Genomic DNA, 6,000 nt, shown 5'->3' with positions numbered 1-6,000 from the left:
CCCTACAGTGATCAAATCTCCTTTCAATCACAGTTCTGCTTACTTATTGTAAACATATTTTGATGTAGTATATAACGGTTGATAATAAAATTATTCCTTAGGGGCCGCAGTGTGTCATTCTATTTGTCCTTTGAAGTAATCCAGAGTACGTATTCATCCTCACAGCAGGGACTCCATTGCCGCCTCATTGAAAAACCAGTTTGTGAGTGGGCCTGTCAACCTCAGCTGGTTGACCTGACCTGTGAAAGGTAGCAACCCTCAGTTGATGTGCAATAATTCAAGTGAACAAGCCATATTTTGGTGGGTATTGTACAACCACAAACATGCAATACCACCTTAAGACCACCTTGGGACTTGAGCAAAGATCACCTGCAGTCTACTGCAGAGTATCATCTCAAGATTATCTTCCTCTCCTGAAATATATAACAGCCCAATAAGTTAAGAAAAATGTCATTCCTCACTGGAAAGACAAAAGGAGACAAAAAGATATCTGGGCTATTCAAAGCCCTTAGGGGTCTTGTTTAAACTCAGGACTAGAGCAGAGCAAATAATTAACTCTTGTTTTTATGTCAGCTCTGGAAAAAAATGTTTTGGACTGAACAAACTATGTTGCTTTTCTCAAAAGTACAGTTTTTTTTATCATTGAGTAAAAATGCATTTTATTTCAAGAGTTGTAAAAGAACAAAAGCAATTTTTTGTCTCAAATTACTTTCACAAATGCATTTGCAAAAATAACTTCAGACAAAAATGTTATTGTTGTTTTTAAAACCTTGAAATAAAAAGCATTATTTTATGCTACTATTAGATGGTTTATATGATTGACACATTTCTGTATTTTTCAGCGGAAATATTTAGGTCAGAAAACACTTCACCCATCTCTACTCAAGAGACTATAGATCATACAGCTGAACTCAGCTCAAAATAGTCAAATTATCTTTCAGATTTTATTTTTTTCTTTTGTATTTATAATAATTTGCTCTGTTTTGCTAGCACTTCTTAATTTTAACTAATTCCCTGCAGTTATTATACTTCTAGGATAACTAAGTGCATATGAGAACCAAATATGTTGCATGAATCAGTTTTACTGAAGGGAAGAAAAGAAAAAGAAATAGAGCAATGTCAAAAATGCAGAAGGAGAAGCACTTTTATTAGGGACATGACCTTCTATAAAGCAATCAAGAATTTAGCTAGAGTATTGTGTATAAGAACAGAACTGTCCATCCAAAACTGAGAAGTATTTTTTTTTTTTTTTTTCATGTTTGACATTGAGAATCACATAACATCAGTCTGTGACCCCAAAATAATGTATTGACATATCTTGGAGAAACTCGACATAGCACATCTGGATTTTTTTTTTTTTTTTTGGTAGGAGCTTTTCTTTCAAATACCTGCTGTATATTTAAATAGCAAGGAGCTGTTTCAAAAATAATTGTAGTGGGTAGAAGGAAAGCTAATAACAGTACATGCAGATTCTCTGCAAAACAGCAGATGCAGAGGTTCTCAGGCTACCTGAATTATTTATGGTTAATTTGGCACATCTCTAGTAGTGTCTTAGGCTTTTATAGGTCTCTGAAGCACATCTGAGAAAAATGCACCCATATTCATGCACCTGCATACTTTTAATTATAAACTCTATGGATTGTGTGACCGAGTCATTTAGAAATTTTGGCTGAATCATTCAGAGAGTAATTTGACATACTTTGTGCTGCGGTTTGCAAAAGCCTCACATTTTTTTGCAGGCATATTCATTTTAATTCAATGACTTTCAAACATGATGTGATTCAATAGCACAGAAACACAGGAATCACCACAACATCACGGATCAATGTTCCCTCTATTCTGACTTTGGCTCCAATTCTGCACCTGGATCCAGTAACACAAAATCCTACCAAATTCAATGACACTCTGCACTGACGTAGGATGCTCAATAACAGAGATGTATGTTGGGCATGGTCCTTCAATAATATTCAGAAAAAGGATTTCTCAAAAGAAAAGGGGGCACTTCAGTAACTTTCATGCACCATAGTAGCTAATGTTACTTAATTATTTTTTTCCTTTAAGAATGCTTTTTCCTCCTTGTGTATATGCATATGTATCACTGTGAATTTTGTAGGTGTGAATATTAGCTAAAATCTTAATCATGCATGTAAAGATATTCAAATATGTGCAATCAAAACCAAGTATTTTGTATGTCAAAAATAAATAACCAAAACCTTGCAATAAATGGATGTCAAACAAGCACCAAGATTATCAAACATTTTAAGCTAGAATGCAAAATATGTGTGAGAAGAAACAGATTTAAAATACAAGGTTTTAGATTTAGGAATCCACATGAAACCTTCAGGATGAAAAAAGAAAAATTATCAGATTAACCTTCTGCTTTCTCAGTGTTTAATTATCATTTATCTTTCACAGAAACATTTCCTGGACAGGATGGGCTAGGGATTTAGCCCATGAATTTCCTGCATTCATGTGCGTTTTTTCTTTAATAACAAATACTTCTGTCTTACTTCTACAGCTGTTACATTGTTCAGAAGGTCCTTTTATTACTACAGTTTTAGGGTCAAGAAAGCTGAGTCACTAAAAGTAGGACTTCATTATGTTTGGTCTGTACAAATGTAGAATAAACAGTTCCTTCTTCGAAGACCTAGAGTATGATTAGTATTTGTAGTGATGCAACTCAGGTACAGCATCAGACATCAGCTATCAAGTGCCTAAAGCCAAGGAGAGCTAGGACTCTCTTCTAATTCAGATAACATTCAAGAAAGAGCATGACTTTAACTTATCCAGATCATTTTTGCTCTCCAAAATGTCCCAATACATATTAAGCATAGGATACAAAAATCAGAGCAGCAGTCCAGAAAGATCAGTGCCCGAGATCTATTTATTTTAGTTGGGTTTTTTGTTTGGTTTTTTGATTGGTTGGTTTGTTTTTAACGTTCATCCTTTGTCTTCCTGTACTTTAGGTCTTTGTCCTTAAAATTTAATAGTACTTCCCTAGTTCACAGTGAAGTTGTAAAAATTAAGTCCATTAAATATTTTGAAGTGCTCACACAACCCAATTTATGCTATCTGTAAAGACATTTTAGTTAGACTTTTTTTTTTTTTTTACACACATATTTTCCTGCTTTACTCAGCAATTGGCTCAATGTTATAAGGATTATCATAGAATCATAGAATAGTTTGGGTTGGAAGGGACCTCTAAAGGTCATCTAGTCCAACACCCCTGCCGTGAGCAGGGACATCTTCAACTAGATCAGGCTGCTCAGAGCCCCGTCCAACCTCACCTGGAATGTTTCCAGGGATGGGGCATCCACCACCTCTCTGGGCAACCTCTGCCAGTGCTTCACCACGCTCAGCGTAAAAAATTTCTTCCTTATATCTAGTCTAAATCCACCCTCTTTTAGTTTAAAACCATTAGAAACAGCATAATCTGAGACTGAAGATCTGTAGCCCTAATTTTGTCAGTAATTGCAATGAAAGAAGGGATCCGGTATTTCACAGTGCTGTAAGTCTGCAAACCTCACTAAAAACTGATGGATATACCTTGGATATTGTACCTACAAAATACTCTGCTACTTTACTTGAAACACTCAAAATCAGTGTCCCTAGGCTGAACATAATACAGTTTGCATTCACCCGTAGTCTGGCCTTCCTGAGGCTCTGGTTAAACACTTCTCCCTCAACTATCAAGATGTAATATCAACACTGAAAATATTCCTAAAACAATGTCACGACAGATGATGTGAGGATTCCTTCTTGTTACAGGCACTTTAAAATAGCCAGTTTACCTCAAGCCCATGGAGTCAGCTATACTGTTACACTATCCTACAGTGTGCAATATAAAAGGGATCAGCAATTTTGACACCAGAATTTTGGGATGAGAAACCTCCAAATATCAGGAAACACCTTTGAAGATGAGGTACCTTCAAGTGTCTGTGTAATAGCGGTCTTTAATAATATCTCCTCTCTTTTGAAAACATAGGCTTAATGTGAGTGCAGAAAGAATGTCATGGCTGTTGCAAGTCTTTACAGATGAATGCCTTTGCTGCTGCTTTCTCTTTCTCCTGAACCCACTGCAGTCCACGGCTGCTACCATTGCTGCCTCCTCCTCATCCCATTCTGAAACTGCTGCTGTTGCTGCTTCCTTGTTTTTCCTAGACTGCAGCCATCCCTGCTAATCTCAGAGGTGTGATGGAGAAACACATGAGCTTTGTGGGACCAACATAAACCTGACACAGCTTATTACCTGAGGCTCTGTTCACTGTCACGGATTCCTCTACACATCTTGCTGTTAAGTGCTGGTATTCTTGGCTAGCGTGAGATGAATGCCAGTAAATGCACTGGCACTGCCACTACCGGTAAAAAAGACAGATGCACAATTATAGCCATGTTGTTCTAAGAAATCTGCCAATTTGCAAAAGTAACAATCCAAAAAGAAAAAAAAAAAAGAGAAAAAAATGTAATAACATAATCTCCCTTAGATCTGAACTGCCTTGCAGTACAAGCAATTTCTGATCTCCCTTAATAGGCAATTAGAAATTCTGAGTTGTTTCCAGTTATTGAAGAGTAACTATGAAGCTTTTAAAAACTCATGAAAAAATCCGTAAGGAGAAAAAAAAAAAATCTGGAGGGATTTAATGGATTTAAATAAAGCCAAGATGTGCACAGAACAGGTCACTGGCTATCTCTCAGGAGACATTCTTTTGAAAAGGACTGGAAACATATCTTTACCAAAATGTAGAAAGAACTGCATTCATGTATTCAAAACACAGTAACCCAGTGCACATTACAGTTGGTATTATGGTATTAATATAGATAAATTGGCATTTAGATGCCTAAAACTTAGGTCTACGTTGCCTAAATGGGGTCCCCTATGAGCTAGGTGCTTTTGGAGACTGACTCTGATCTCCAAAGAAGGAGATCAGTTCTTTTTATTTTCTGTACAGAAGACCCCAGCAGTATCAATTAAGTGGGGAGTGAGTTAAGAAACAGCCAGGAGGAAACCCCACAGGCCTGCACCCATCCAGGATTCAGCTCTCCAAAGCTTCTTCTGAGGGTAATTTAGTTATGCAGCAGAGTATACCCTTTCACAAGAGGTCTTCTGGGAGAGGGAGAAAAAGTAATGGAGGTGATGACTGGTTAAGACAGAAACACAGAGACATAGGGAACCAAAATGAGTCTGTAAGAAACTACAGGTTATTTCAGCTGTAATGCAGAGATAGAAAGGGACCAATTTAGTGACTGACGTCTGTGGTCATCTGAGACACCCCAAGGGTGTTTTCCAGAAGGGGTACATTTAAGGTTCTTTAAAAATTTTAAAAAAATCCCAATCAGCAAGAATCAAAATATTCCCTGTGGAAATTTCATTTTGCAGGTGATACTGTGGTACAATACAATATTTATTTGTATTGTATTGTATTGTACTGTACTGAGGGCATGCTGCTTGATCTCCAATTGCCAATCCAAAAAAGGTGCAGGCCTCTGTCAGTGCTTGTGTTATACCCAACCGCTCTGTGAATATTTTGGATACTCTTGACCTTTTTAATCAGCACTGGATGCTTTTTTTTCAGGCAAATGAACTGATCCCCAAGTTTTCATATGACAGACAGTTGTGGAGGCTATTTGTTGTTTTAATAGTTCTGGTATTTGAATGTTTTACTCCCGCTAACAAAATAAATCAAACTTTGGGTTTAAGAAGCTTGGCTGGTCACTATGGACTTCTCCACTGTTCAGCTGATTTACTTTTTTTTTGGCTCTAAGTTCTCTTGACAACCAGAACATGTCATAATTGAAAAATGTGAGGTGTTAATAAACAAAGTTTAGTAAGAATTAAAATATTCTCTGAAAATTACAATTTTGCAGGTGATTTTTATTTTATTTTATTTTATTTTATTATTTATTTTGCTTTGTTTACTCTATTTTCCACTGGGAAATTAATATATCTGTTTTTTCCTATGTGGTATGTCCAAAATGGAATATTTTATTTTATGGAATTGA

The sequence above is a fragment of the Aptenodytes patagonicus genome, chromosome 2 (assembly GCF_965638725.1).
Source record: "Aptenodytes patagonicus chromosome 2, bAptPat1.pri.cur, whole genome shotgun sequence".
Lineage (NCBI taxonomy): Eukaryota > Metazoa > Chordata > Aves > Sphenisciformes > Spheniscidae > Aptenodytes > Aptenodytes patagonicus.
The sequence above is the reverse complement of the archived record's forward strand: the minus strand, read 5'-3'. Positions refer to the sequence as shown.